The sequence below is a fragment of the Cetorhinus maximus genome, chromosome 5 (assembly GCF_964194155.1).
Source record: "Cetorhinus maximus chromosome 5, sCetMax3.hap1.1, whole genome shotgun sequence".
NCBI classification, from domain to species: domain Eukaryota; kingdom Metazoa; phylum Chordata; class Chondrichthyes; order Lamniformes; family Cetorhinidae; genus Cetorhinus; species Cetorhinus maximus.
In genome coordinates this window covers 73,121,582-73,137,338 of record NC_135883.1, presented here as the reverse complement: position 1 = coordinate 73,137,338, position 15,757 = coordinate 73,121,582, and the positions used below count along the sequence as shown (strand labels likewise).

The following is a 15,757-nucleotide window of genomic DNA, read 5'->3' as shown; positions in this document are numbered from 1 at the left end:
ATTTGAAGGCTTTCACTTTTACAATGCTGTTCTTTCACTTAACAGCATGCCAGTTGTCAGGAGCAACAACCTGGCAACCACTTTATTTAATGGTCACTTACCTTTTCCAATCACATCACCCTCATCACTTGTTTTAGCAAACACAGATATAACTCAGGCTGCAGCATTTCATGATGAACTGTAAAGGAGGCAACACCATTTTTACTCACCTTTTAGACTCTTCCGCCTCCAATCTATGGTTAATTTCTCCACTTACCAGGTGTGATTTAGAAAAGCTCCCAAAACACTGTCACCTCAGTGGCAGAATCTCTGAAATGTCCACCTCCTGAATGATGCCAGCAAGTTAAACAGCAGCATGTGGGGTTCCCCGCGCACCATCTTTCCTGCACTGCTAAAAATAGGCTATGATGGAAAGGCAGGGTTTCCAGATCCGTGCTCTGACTGCCATTTTTACTTCCACCTGAAATCCTGCTCTGTGCTTCTGTTTATAAAGCCCAGGATCCTATCTGCCTTTTAACCACTTTCACAATCTGTCCTGCCACCTTCAATGACTTTATTCCTGCACCCACTTTAGAACTGTGCTTTTATTTTATATTGCCTTTCGTCATCCTTCCTAACAAAATGTACCACTTTACACTTCTCTGCATTGACTTGTCTCTACCACCTGTCTGCCCATTCCACCATCCTGTCTATGTCTTCTTGCAGTCTATCAGATATCATAATCTTACTCACAGGACAAAGCAGCCTGCTTGATTGGCACTTCTTTCACAAACATTCACCGACCAACAGTGGCAGCAGTGTGTACCAAGATGCATTGCAGAAACTCACCAAGGCACTTTCCAAACCCATGACTGCTACCATCTAGAAAGACAAGGGCAGCAGATAGATGGGAATACCACCACCTGGAAGTTCCCCTCTAAGCCACTCACCATCCTGATTTGGAAATATATCGCCGTTCCTTCACTGCCGCTGGATCAAAATCCTGTAACTCCCTCCCTAACAGCACTATGGGCGTACCTACACTACAGGGACTGCAGCGGTTCAAGAAAGCAGTTCAACACTACTGTCTCAAGGGCAGTTAGGGATGATTGCCCATCTCTAAATGGCCTAGCTAGTGATGCCCACATCCTGTCAATACATTTTTTTATAGTTCACAATAGTCTAAGTTTTATTTGATCTACAAATTTTGACATTGTGGCCTGCGCACAGAAGTCTAGGTCATTAATATATATCAAGAAAAGCAGTGGTCCTCTTAACAAGCCCTGGGGAATTTTTACTGTATACTTTCCTCCAGTCCAAAAACAAACACTCACCATTACTTTTTCCTGGTCACTCAGCCAACTTCATACCCATGCTGCCACTGTCCATTTTATTCCATGGACTTCAACTTTGCTGACAGGTCTATTATGTGCCATTTTATCAAATGCCTTTCAGAAATTCACATACATTACATCAATTGCATTACCATCATCTACCATCTCTATTGTCTCATCAAAAAACTTAATCAAGTTAGTTGAACACAATTTGCCTATAACAAATCTGTGTTGGCTTTCCTAAATTATTCTGTACTTGTTCAAGTAAGTCTTACTTTTGTTCTGGATTTTCATTTCTTAAAGTTTCCAACTACTGAGGTTAAACTGACGAGCCTATGGTTGCTGGATTTACCCATAGATCCTTCTTTGAATAAGGGTGTAACGTTTGCAATTCTCCAATCTTTTGCACCACTCCTGTATCTAAGGGGGATGGGAAGGTTGTGACCAGAACCTCCACAGTTTCCTCCCTTATTTCCTTCAGCATTTTTGCATGCCTCTCATCCTGTCCTCGGGACTTATTAACTTTAAGTACAGCCAGCCTCTTATACATTCTATCTGTCAATTATGGGACTATTCAGTGGGTGGAACCATCCCAGATTTGCACAAGTGCGGTAGCGGGTGTGAATAAAGTAATTTTACCCACCGGCCACAATGGTAGGTTTTCACGTTATATCGTCCCCTCCCCTGCGTGTCCTGCTTCATTAATAATGCATTCATGGGAAACGTGCCAGATCGCTGGGGGGCGGGCTCGGATTTGCTTCCAGCGCTTCCTTGCTCCAGGCACCATATTTAAAGTGCACCAGAGTGCAGCCTACTTCATGTCTACAGACCAGGGCTGCTCCAGGCAACAGATGGCCCGAAAGCAAAGAAGACGGCAACCCCAAATTTAGTGACGGCTCTCTGGGGCAACTGCTGGATGCAGTGGAAGCCCGCGACGATGTCCTCTACTCTCGCTTTGGCCGCAGGAGGTCCACCAGAGTCACCAATCTGGCCTGGGAGGCGGTGGCAGTGGCAGTCATCCCCACTGGAGTTACAGAGGAGGTCAGCCATCCAGTGCAGGAAGAGGATGAATAATTGCACTTATTCCGCAGGGTAAGTCAGCCACTTCATCACTCTCAACTCACACACTCCCAAACCCCTCTCACATCCACAGCGATCTTGCACCTCAAGGGACAACATCACTAACTCTCACACACACCCTCACATCTCCATCAGGCTCATATCCTCTGGAGCTCGCATCTTTATCCCATCCATGGCTCCGCTCACCACACAAATTTTACACGCAGTGCCATGCATCCTGTTCACACGCACTGTTTTCATGAAGGACAAGCTGGCTCACAACAGCAGGGAGACTGGGGGTGGAGTGCCCCACATTAGGCCCGTCACTCACTTTGAGGAGCGTGCCATCATGATGACTGGTGAGGACATGGACCCTGCCTGCAGCGATGGTGAGGTTGGTGGCAAACATCCACGTGAGGATCCTGCACCACACCATCTCTCTCTCTCAATACAAATGTGAGTGCTCTCTCCTGTTTTTGACTCTGCTGCCATGCACTAATTATCTCTACTTTGGTTCTCAGGGAGCTCTGCCAAGCGACCAACGCCCTCAAGCAGCCAGTCCCTCAGCTCCATCCACGTCCTCACCTCCAGCCAAGAGGACACCTCCTCCATTGAAGAGCTGGAAATAAGCAGCCTGGAAGACCCATCACAGCGCTTACCCACACCCTGCACCAGCACAGTGACACATGCTTCGGTGGGACCTAGATCTAGTGCAGGCATAGGTTCACAATCTGGTGGTCACCGCACGGACACATGTCCGCAGCAGGAGGAGGCAGGTTTATGCGAGCTCCCAGGAGCACTTCTGGGGAAGAGGCAACTATGAGGTCAGAGTCAGGTGGTGAGCCTCCAGATTCGGCCTTCTAACTCATCCTGGAGAGTCAGCAGAAGGTGTGGGAACATTATGCAGAACTGTTGGAAGCCATCAACAGAGTGGCATGCGAGTCAGAGGAGTGCATCTGCCTGCTCTCTGATGAAGTGGTGCCCACATGTGGGCGTATGGAGGTCTCCATGGGAAGGATGGCAGACATCATGAAGACCCTGGTCCCACAGAATGCGGAGAAGTGTGCAGACCTGCACTCCATCACAGTAGCCATGGGTGAGTTCCTGCAGTAGCAACTCGAGAGGAAAACGGGGCATCTTGACATCCCTCCAGGAGCTCCTTCCCCTCAAGGAGTCCTCGGCTCTCCAGAGGATGCACACCGCAGTCATCAGAGGAAACAGGGTCAACCATTGCACAGGCTGTCTCCACCCCTGCTGCGGATGTCAGGGCAGCACCTAGAAGAAATGGTAGTCCTAGAAAAGTTAAGAAATCCTGATCACAAGTTGTTTCATGGGTGAAAACATCTTGTCACTTTATAATCTGAAAATATACTCACTTCCACTGAATAATATGTAATGTTGTCTTTCAGCCTCATTGACAGGCTTCGCGAGTTCTCCTACTGCATCACCCCCCCACTAGCAATTCAGCTGCACACAACCAGATCACAGGTAATTGTAGAGGGAGAGGTGTATGTGTGTGGGGCAGGGCCTTTTGGAGCCCATGCCAGCACTGTCTCACGCATGTGGAACCTTCATCCATCACACTCCTTTCACTGTCCTGTGCATTTTCAATGCTGCCTGCTGGAGGTCTCTTTCAGTTGTCTATCTGAGCTGACCTGCATCTCCGCCCAGCACTGATCGCACTCCCATGCAGCACCTTTGCCCATCCAACACGAGGTTCCGCTCGCTTTTGATTTTGACAACCATCGTCATGGTCAAGTACATTGTCAGCTCCTCAGTCCTTTCCCCTTCCCCAGTCACCCATATCCTTTCCGTCATCACTGTCGACCCCCTGGCATCGCCTTCCACCTCCCCACCACCACCTACCAAACCGAACATTTGCCTTTCCAGGATGTCCAGGTGAACGTGCACACTTCCTACCTTCCTGAGAATCCCACCCCCATCCACGTTGACCTTCCCGGCCTCCTCCTTCCCACCCCCAAGGCCCATGTCTGCCTCTGAGTCCCCACCAACCGGCATCACCGTTCCTTCTACTGCTACTGATGCACCTTCTCCCTGCCACCCTACTGGCTCCCCCTGCCACCTCTCACACTCACCATTCCCTCCCACCATGCCCACTCAGTTCGCTCCCCAGGAGGCATTCATTGACTCCACAGACCCGTCCTTTGCACGTTCACCTGGACATACCCTCCCCACTGCTACAACCTTACTCCAACCTCCACCCTTACCCTCTCCTTTCCCCGGATACCTTCCCTCTCCCCCCAACAAACCACCTCCTCCTCCTGGACCCCACCACCCCCTCCGAACTCCCTCCCTTACACCTACCTCCCCACTTGCTGAATTCTGCCCCATTACACCCTCCCCCACCCCCCCAAACTCCTTCGTTACCCCCCACCCCCGGTACACCTTCCTCTCCCAATTACAGCTAGAGTTTCTTCTCCTATTCCCTCCAGTACACCTGTCCATCCCACTCGCAGCTAGACCTTCCGCCGCCACCCCCCCCCCCCAACATGGCTGATCATCCGTAGCAGCACATGACTAAGACTGTGATGTTCCGAAGCAGACTCAGAGCATCAATGGAGACATCCCACTTTCCAAGAGCTGCTTTGTGGCAGAGCCATGAGGATCCACCCAGCATGCGAAGCACATGTTCTGTCAGAGTCTGGTAGCTGTATGGCTCCAGCATCATCATCTCCCTTGATGTCTGCAATCTGATCAAGCCCCTAAAGGTGGGCCCTGTCCTGTACATCTCGCTTGTCCCGATGTGTTCTGGTCCAGTGTATTTTCTCACCAGCATAATGGTAAATTGGGCATGGGGAGTGGTTCTGGTTGGGCCTTATTTGCATCCAGTTACTGGGATGCAAATTAGGTTCACGCCGGCTTTCAACAGGGTTCATGTTCTGCCATGGTGGACACTATCGGATAATCTCACTTTGCTTTCACGCTGGCGTGAAACCAATTTCTGCCCCTTACACTGAATTGTCCCCACCGACCCCGACCCCCTCCCCAATTGCCATGACACCCGCCACCGACGAGACCAGATGATTCCACACAATATCTGAACAACCTCCGCTTTCGCCAAGACTTGGGCAGCATCTTCTTCCTTGATAAAGACAGATGCAAAATACTCATTTGGTGCCTCAGCTTTGCCCTCTACCTCCATGCATAAATCCCCTTTTTGGTCCCTAGTTAGCCCCACACTTCTCTTAATACCCTTTTACTATTAAATGCTTATGGAAGACTTTTGGATTCCCTTTTATGTTAGCTGTCAGCCTCTTCTCATACTCTCTCTGTACCTCTCTGATTTCCTTCTTCACTCCCCTTTGAACTTCCTATATTAGGCTGGTTCTCACTTATGTTATGAACCTGACATCTTTTTTGCGCCACCTTTTTCTTCTTCATCTTATTTTCTTTCTCTCTCATCACAGATATAACTTCTGGCCAGCTCAATTTTGTATAGGAACAAGGGGCCATTTCGTGTAAATGAACTATTATTTGAACCTCATCAAAAAAAAAAGCCAATAGTATGGTAACATGCGAGATAAAAATACTTCATTTTGACACCTTTACATCTTACCACTTGTATATGAATACGTTGTGCTATCAAACTGCCATTATTGCATTTTATGTTTTATAACAGCACAAATTATTTTTTGTTGAATACTATTACAATAATACAACATTTTTATTTCCCAGTAAGCCACTGGGCAGAAAAATTAGCAAAATCAAGTGAAAATTAATTGATATTCCTATCTATAGATTACAAAATGTGTCCATTTTACCTGGAAAGAAAATTATGAAAATATATATTACTTTGTAATTCTCACACATACCAATTGTCTGTCCCTTCAATCCAATTAGCTCAAACATCATTCATAAAAATCAATAAATGGCTCTTCGTTGAACAGTGCTGGTTGTGTCAAGTATTACTAGATATAAAGCTACCAATGACCAAGCAGAGTAGGAAAAAGCTGCCAATATAAACAGGAAAAATAGTTTAAAGTTTAACAAGGAAAGCGGAATCAATTAAACTGGTCAGGTATTTTTGTTAATGATTTCAGCCTGTAGCTTGTCTTATCAGTTAACTGAGGATGTATGGTATCATAAATAAAATTTCTAGCATAATTAACTAACAAGTTAACTAATTCACAATGAAATCATTCAAGTTATTTACAGAGTTTCTGTTTTATATATGAGATCTATGCAGTGATGCTTTCCTTCACAGGGATGTCCCCACTTCTGAGGCATGGTGCTTTAGTTGTGCTACATGAGTAATGCCAATGTTGTCTTCCCTTCTAACATGAAGGCTTGACCAGATGGTTCACCACAACTCTCAAGGGCGGCTTATGTTGTCTCAAGTAGGACAGATTTCTAATGATGTGAGCAAGATACTATATAATGCAAGGAACCAATGCCCATTGCGTATCAGTCCTGCTGTGTGCTAAATAGCTTCCCAGATTGCAGAACTATTATTCGTATGGGCTACAACTTCCATTATGTACCAGTTTTACTCCAAATATCTCGTGAACTACAAGTCCTGTCTAAGGTTGCCAGTTTTTGCTAAAATAAAGTAAGAATTACAAACAGGAAGCTCAGTCATCTTGTCCATCATAAAATAAACTAAATTCTTTGCTTTGAGGATATATTGATTATTGGAATGGGTAAGCAATGTAGAAAAGAAAAACAGGCTGCTTTCTGGTTGAAAATGAGATATATAAAAAAAAAGTTCCCAGAATAATTGCTGTCACAATTCAGTATTCCTAATTTGTAAGAAAGCAGAAAAGTAGGCATTGATCAGTTCACTAAATGGGTACTGCCACATGGGATCTTTGGAAGCATTCTGGGCACTAAAGATCATGAGGTTTTTTTTTCAAATTGGATGTATAACTACATGCATTAACTATGAATTATTCTAGTATTTTACTGAGTTGAGCTATTGTTACAGGTCAACCCATGATAAAATGGTAAAATTCTGCTATATTCTGCATATCTGGTTTATATGTTCACCATTTTGCAATTCATACTTGTAGGAACGTAGGAACAGGAATAGCAGTAGCCCATCGAGACTGTCCCACCGTTCAATGAGATCATAGCTGATCTGTGACCTAACACTATAAACCTGTCTTTGTTCATATCCCCTAGTATCTTTGGTTAATATAAAGCTATTACTCTGTTATGATGTGGCAGGTGATATGTGCCAGGCAGACCAAATCCACAAGGGAAACTTGGCCACGCTATCACAACAGTTTTGCAATTTGTATTTATTACGGGAAGATTTGTACACTGAATTTAGAAGTAATGAGTCCAGTAACAGCTTTAGAGATTTTAAAAATTAGGTCAAACATTTATTAACAAAAGAAAAGAATTTAAACACATACATAAGTTTACAGTTACTTTATATTATAACAAATCCCAAAATTCTTCATTAACCTGACACACCCTTTCAGGTAACAGTCCAAAATGGATTTTATATTTAAATAAGAAATCCAGCACATTACCACAGCACCCACTTGAAGTGGAACTCCAAAGGCTTTTAACACAACTTTAGTTACTGGAGCAGCACTTCTTCAGAGAGTGGCTAGAGCGTCTTCCAACTCTGTCACACAGTGTACCTTTCAAGATTTTACAAGGCCACCCCCACATAGCCTTCCATCCTTCATTATATATCTTTCTCTCTCTTAAATGTGTAAAATCCCATTGTTATACATGTCTTTGGAAATTTACTTTTCCCATAATATAAAAATCTTTCATGTTGTCAATATGGCCCTTTTTTCCTTTTGGGAAAAATAAATGTAATAACCTCACCCTATTTATCTCGTTTGTTGTAAACATCCTACTGTGCCTTTGAAAATCAAACTGCTCACCCTTATCTTAAAATGCAAATTTCATGCACACCTTATCTACTGACCCTTATGCTCTAACTCAGTCATTAGCATTTCAAATACCCTTTTACACCAAACCCTTTTGATAATTTCCACCTTGCAGTCTATCTGACTCTATTTCAATTAAATCAATCACACAGACAGAACCATCCACACTCACACCCATAAGCCTACAGTAATATTATGGAAAATATGATAGTTTCGTGACATACTCTCATTTATAGTTAACAGTCAATTGCCATTTGTAAGAGAGAGTTCCAAACGTCTTTCACCCTTTTCATGTAGAACTCTTTCCTAGCTTCACTCCTGAAAGCCCTGGCTCAAATATTTAAACTATGTTCCCCAGTCGTGAATTACACAACCAGTGTAAAAAGTTTCTCTCTATCTACTCTATCCATTCCCCTTATCATCTTAAAAACTCTATTCATGTCACCCCTTAATCTTCTAAATACCAGCAAATATAACGCTAATTTGTTTGAGATCTCCACGCAGCTTAACCCTTAGAACTCAGATATCATTCTAGTAAATCAATGCTGCAGTCTCTCCAAGGCCAATATATCCTTCCTAAGGTGTGGTGCCCAGAACAGCTCTCAGTACTCCAGGTGTGGTCTAACCATGGCTTTGTACAGCTGTAGCATGACTTCTCCACCATGTTTTCTAATCTTTTAGATACAAAGACCAGCATTCCATCAGCCTTTTTGTTTTTTTACTTTGTGCCTATCCATGATATTTTCATGATCTATGTACATGCCTACTGCTTCTAACTTGATTTATCCTTTTAGGCTCAAAGCGGATGACTTCACTTAATGATAATGTGAAAAGTTTTGAATGATTCGGCTTAAATCTTGCATAGTTCAAGATGCTGTCAAAATTTAAATTATTGTGATTGTATCTTAAAAAGGTACTTTTAGCTATTAATTATCAATTAATTCTTCTTCACTGTGCAGGAGCCTTTTTTGGGCATAGGCTTGTGCACGACACAGAGGCCAGAGTGGATGCACAATATGTTGTGTAACACCATTTTTCTCCCTTAGAAGTTGTGTTTTCAAAAACAGCTGTTGAAGCTATGCATTTCAGATTCCAGGCTCTTTTGGACCCATGTTAGACAACATTTGAGGGCCATATGAAACACACACGATCCATCCCAGAAGTGTGGAAAGGTATTCCAGACCAGATCAGGCAATTGTGGGTCAAAAGACTTTTCACACTGAAACTTCTTTTTGGTTCTGGGCAGTTTCATTCTGGCTAACTATTGTGAATCCTAGAATGGAAAACTTTTAAATGAATCAATGCAATTTCAAAAGAAAATAACATCTTCCTGAAATCCCAGCCTTTGCATCAATGCCATCTTTGTGTGAAGTGGTATGTCAATGAGGGCATTGTATTACATATTTCGTGAGGAATGACATTGGGATTTGTATTGCTTCTATTTGTGAGATTCCATACAAAGTTTGGAAAATTGAGGCTGCAGAAACTGTTTCTTTGGGATTGTGGTACGACATGGCAGGTGATGTGTGCCAGACGGACCAAATCCACAAGGGAAACTTGGTCAGACTATCGCAACAGTTTTGCAATTTACATTTATTATGAGAAGATTTGGGCACTGAATTCAGCAGTATTCAAAACAAAAGATTTCAAGCCCATACATAAGATTACAGTTATTTAATATGATAACAAATCCCAAAATTCCTAATTAAACTGACTCCCAACTACATACCCCCTTTAAGGCAACAGCCCAAAATATATTTTAAATTTAAATAGCAAGCCAGCAAATTTACCACAGCAGCCACTTGACAGTGGAATTCCGAAGGCTTTTCTCCAACTTTAGTTACTGGACACAGCAGACTTTTGCAAACATGGCTGGGGGCTTCCCCAAGGCTGTTTCACACACCCCTATTAGTTCTTATATGGCCCCAATACCGTCTTTCATTCCTCTTTTTATACGTTTCTCTCTCTTTAATCTATAAATTCCATTGTTCCATATGTGTTTGGAACTTTACTTTTCCCATAATATAAAAAATCTTTCATGTTGCCAATATGGTCGGTACCTTTTAGGAAAAATAATCAAAATAACCTTGCCCTATTTATTTTGTTCATTGTAAACATCCTACCATCCCTTTGAAACCCAAACAACTCTTTCACTTATCTAAAAATGTAAATTTGCTTCACACCTACATGCTAATTGCTCATTAGCATTTCAAATACCTTTTATCCCAAACTTCTTTTGATAATTGCAAACTTGCAGGCTATCTGACTCCAATTCAATTGAATCTCACTGCCAGAACCATACACACTCACACTTATAAACCTACTTTACAATAAACCACAATGATAGTATGAAAATATTATAGCTTCGTGACAAATTGAAAAATTCTACCTTTTGCTCACCTTACATTGTAATTTCCCTCAAACAGGAGAATTCTGAACTTCAGAATCCTAATTCCTTTAATTGAAGTGCATTACCATTTAGTCTTAATTAGCTCCTATTTACGAAATGTCAGTTAACAATGATTTTTTCTGACAAAGGGTTTTCACAAATGTTGCCTCAGTGTTTTCAGCATTTTATTTATGATTTTTCAAGGCAGAAAGGACTCTATCTACCAGTAACTTTTTGATTGAGCTACCCCCTTGGAGATGGTGGAATTGGTAGTATAAAAGTTACTAATTGTAAGGGTATGAAAGCACAGCTAGCTAAAGTGAACTAGGAAACCATTTTAAAAGGTAGGACAGTGGAGATGCAGTGGCAGACTTTTAAGGAGATACTTAATAACTCTCAGCAAAGATTTTCCCAGTGAGAAAGAAAGACTCTTTGAGACGGATGCATCATCTGTGGCTGAATAAAGAAGTTAAGGGTTGTATCAAATTGCAAGAAACACTATACAAATCTGCAGAGACTAGTGGTAGGTCAGAAGATTGGTCAGATTTTAAGAACTAGCAAAGATATAAGGGAATAATGAACAAAGAGAAAGTTGAGTATGAGGGAAAGCTAGCTAGTAATATAAAAACAGATAGTAAGAGTTTCTACATGTATTTAAATAGGAAAAGAGTAACTAAAGCTAATGTTGGTCCTCTAGAAAGTGAGTCTGGGGAATTGATGATGGAAAACAAGGAAATGGCAGAGGCGTTGAACAGGTATTCTGTATCTATCTTCACTGTAGAAGAATTAGGAAACTTTCAAAAGGTAAATGGGAGGGAGGAACTTAAAACGATTACCATCACTAGGGAAAAGATACTGGAAAAACTGTTAGGCCTAAAGGCTGACAATTCCACAGTGACAATGTTAGAAATGCAGGTACCTTTAAGAATAAACCAGGACAAGATTCAGAGTGAATTGAAGCCTGTACTTTAGAGCTAGGTTTTTCCCCAGTAAAGGGGTTTTGCTTCTGGACGTAGAAAGGACCTAGAAGGGAAGAGTGGAAACTGGTGTTTGTACTGATTTATAGTTTAATGATAAGGCAGTTGTGGGTCTCCTGTTGCCTAATTTGGTCAATGGATATCCTCCTGTTAAACACCCAGGACCAGATGGCCTGCATCCTAGGGTCTTAAAAGAAATGGCTGTAGAGATGGTAGATGCATTGGTTATAATCTTCCAAAAATCTTTGGATTCTGGAAGTGTTTCAGTGGATTGGAAAATAGCTCATTTAACACCTTTATTCAAAAAAGGAGGGAGACAGAAAACAGCAAACTCCAGGCCAGCGAGCCTAATATCTGTCATAGCGAAATTGCGGGAATACATTATTAAGGAGCTTATAGCAAGATACTTAAAAATTCATAATATGATCAGGCAGAGTCAACATGGCTTTGTGAAATGGAAACTGTGTTTAACCAATTTTATTAGAGTTTTTTGAGGAAAGTAACAAGCAGGGTGAATAAAGGAGAACCTGCAGATGTGGTATACTTGCATTTCCAAAAACCATTTGATAAAGTGCCACATCAAAGATTATTACACAAGATAAGAGAACATGGTGTACGGGGTAACACATTATCATGAAGCAGAGAGTACGGATAAAGGATCTTTTTCAATTTGACAAGCTGTAATTAGTGAAGTGTCAGAGGGGTCAGTGCTGGGGCCTCAACTATTTACAACCTATATCAATGATTTGGATGAAGAGACTGAATATATGGTAGCTAAATTTGCCAATGACACCAAGTTAGGTAGGAAAGTAAGTAATCAGGAGGTAGAGTGTTTGCAAAGGAATATTTACAGTTTAAGTGAATGGGCAAAAATTTGGCAGATTGAGTATAATGTGGTGTGAACCTGTCCATTTTGGCAGGAAGAATGGAAAAACAGCATATTATTTAAATGGAAAGAGATTGCAGAACTCGGTGGTACAGGGGATCTGGGTGACCAGGTACATGAATCACAAAACTTATTATGCAGGTTCAGCAAATGGTTAGGAAGGCAAATGGAATGTTGGTGTTTATTGCAAGAGCAATGGAATATAAAGGTAGGGAAGTTTTACTGCAGCTATACAGGGTATTGGTAAGACCACATCTGGAATACTTTGTACAGTTTTGGTCTCCTTACTTGAAAGAAAGATATAATTATGTTAGAAGCAGTTCAGGAAAGGTTCACTTGATTGATTCCTGGGATGAAGGGCTTATCCTTTGAAGGACAGTAAGACAGGTTGGACCTATACCGATTGATTTAGAAGAATGAAAGGTGATATTATTGAAACATTTAAGATCCCGAGGGGACTTGACCGGGAAGATGCCGAGAAGACATTTCCACTTGTTGAGGGGAGACTAGAATGAGGGAACACAGTTAAAAATAAGACAGAAATTTTCCTCGTCTCCTTCTCTCAGAGGATGGTTAGTATGTGGAATTCCCTTTCCCAAAGAGCAGTGGAGGCTGGGTTATTGAATATTTTCAAGGCACAGTTAGACAGATTTCTGATAGGCAAAGGAATCAAGTGTTATGAGGGGAAACAGGAAAGTTGAATTGTAACCACAACCAGGTCAGCCATGATCTTATTGAATGGCAGAGCAGGCTCAAAGGGCCGAATGACCCAGTCCTGCTCCTACTTCCTATATTCCTATTAAAGCTGCTGGCATTTGTAACTCAGCACAGTCCTTTCTTTGCTTGGCCGAAATCCTAGCATTCATCGAATGCTAGTTCCTAACAGATGAAAGAATAACACTTTTTTAATATATTCGTACACGGGATGTGGGCATCGCTGACTAGGCCAGCATTTATTGCCCACCCTTATTGCTCTTGAGAAGTGGTGGTGAGCTGCTTTTTTGAACTGCTGCAGTCCCTGTGATGTAGGTATACCCACAAGTGCTGCTAGGAAGGCAGTTCCAGGATTTTGACTCGGGAACAGTGTAGGAACAGTGATATAGTTCCAAGTCAGGATGGTGTATGACATGGGGGGTGGGGGGATCTTGCAGGTGGTGGTTTGTCACACCCCTGCCAGTCTAGCCTCGGTCTCAGGCATTGTGGGCATGCTTCTTCTGAAAAGAAATGTAAGATTGCATTCACTGGCACTCTCAACTTATTTAATGGCATGCTGCCGATGCATTATTAGCAAAGTGCCTGGCAGCCTAGATGCTGAGCACATCCCTCATCTGCACAGTCTGCTAACCCCCCCACCCTCTAACTGGACCAAAGTTTTAAGAGCACACTGACATTGTAGCTGACAGCAATGTCTCTGTTGCACCATGCTGCCTTGGAGCTCCAGCCAAACTCACTTTCCTCCTGCATTCGCGACAGCACCCTGTAGCACACAGGCATAAAGGTTGCACATACTGAGGACTCATGCATCCTGGCTGCCGTCATAAGGACATTGAGCATCTTCTGGCATTAAGACCAGGTTCCCCTCAGCAGCCCTAAACTGCAACCTCCTCAGCTACCTCCTCCCAGGCAGCACATGTTTTGGTTGGGTTTCCCCTCTTCACACTGGATGGTATCAGCTGCTCGCGTCGGTTCGACACTGCACAGAGGAGGACTCTGAGGGAGTCATCATTAAATTGAGGGGCTGGTTTGGCCGTTCTCCCTTGCCTCTCCCCTTGCTCCAAAGGCTCAGACATCTCTAGAGAGAAACATGCAAAACTAGACAACTCATCTATGCAAAGATGTGGAAAACTTGTTCAGGTTCAAAAATAAAGCCTCCTCTGCTCAGAGACAAAGTTTGGACACATCTGAACTCAAATAAATGTACCACTCACCTTAAAAGCCTGAAAATCGTTGAAGTCACAATGAACTTCCAAACTCTGAGCAATACCGTCATTTGCTGGGTCCCCTGACACTGTCCCATAGCAGGGTGTTCTGTAAGTTACTGGCTGTCCCAGGTCACAGCCAATAACCTCAGAGGCCAGACTTCACGTCTTCCAGTACTGATTAGGTGGGACAAAGGCCTCAAAACCACCCTGTGATTTCAAGCGCCCCAACTAGCACTTTATCAGGCATGTTTCAAAGGCAGGCCTGGAAGTTGGAAAGCCGCCGACTTTCGGGTGCGGAACCTATCCCCCATACCACAGCGTATTATTCAGCCCCCTATCTCTGTAACCTTCGCCAGTCCTACAACCCTCTGAAACGGCTGCATTCCTCCATTCTGGCCTCTTACACATTCTCAATTTTAACCACTCCACTGTTGGCAGCTATGACTTCAATTGCTGAGGCCCTAACCTCTGGAATTTCCTGGCTAAACCTCTCTGCCTCTCTACCTCTCATCCTTTAAGACACTTCTTAAAACCTCTGAATAAACTTTTGGTCATCTGCCCTAATATTCCCTCATGTATCTTTGGGTCAAATTTTATTTGATAATGCTGCTATAGTGCATTTTGGGACGTTTTACTATTTAAAGACACTATATAAATGCAAGTTGTTATTGTCCAGAGTTGACACAATGCTCTAGCTGAGGGCTAAATGTGATTTATAAAAATCTAGCGTAACTTCCTTGCTTTTCTATTCTGTGCAGCTAATTCTCTGGGCTGCATTGTAGTAGGATTACACTCTCCAAAGTTGTCCTCAGACCTCCTTACTGCATTGATTTTAGCAAGAAGAGTTTTAAAGAATCACCCATTTTCTAACTTTCAACCATTTGAGAGCAAGCATGATAAAATGAAAGGAGCTGATGTGCCTTTTTAACATGAGAGCATAAATAAGATTATACTCTTTCTGCCATATAAACTTCATCTTGAGAATGTACACGTATCTATCATTTTAAAATTATTACTGTTATTGTATGAAATCTGTTATTGTATGAAATCAGTATCAGTTCCCCACCAGCATGAATCCTGCTGGTCTAGATTTAACAATGACTCTACATTTTTATCCTCATTATTATTCTTATTGAACTACTTAAATTATTTGTATATTATGGAAGAGAAATTTAATAGCATATTATAAAAACAGTGCAAAGTCAAATTAAGAGGAGAAAATGGTCTCTCTTCTGCCACAGATTTATGGAAGCTAAAATTTTCTTATATGAATGCTTTTTTTGTCAGAATCCATCTGGAAATATTTATTTCAGTGCCATGTAATCTATCTGTGGATTTTGT

The 15,757-nt window shown here is 42.4% G+C and overlaps 1 protein-coding gene across 5 annotated transcripts in view; it reads left to right on the top strand.

Annotated features, from left to right (window-relative positions):
- Window positions 1-15,757, top strand: part of supt3h (SPT3 homolog, SAGA and STAGA complex component) — a 517,619-nt gene that overhangs the window by 446,304 nt on the left and 55,558 nt on the right. The window lies entirely within an intron of this gene.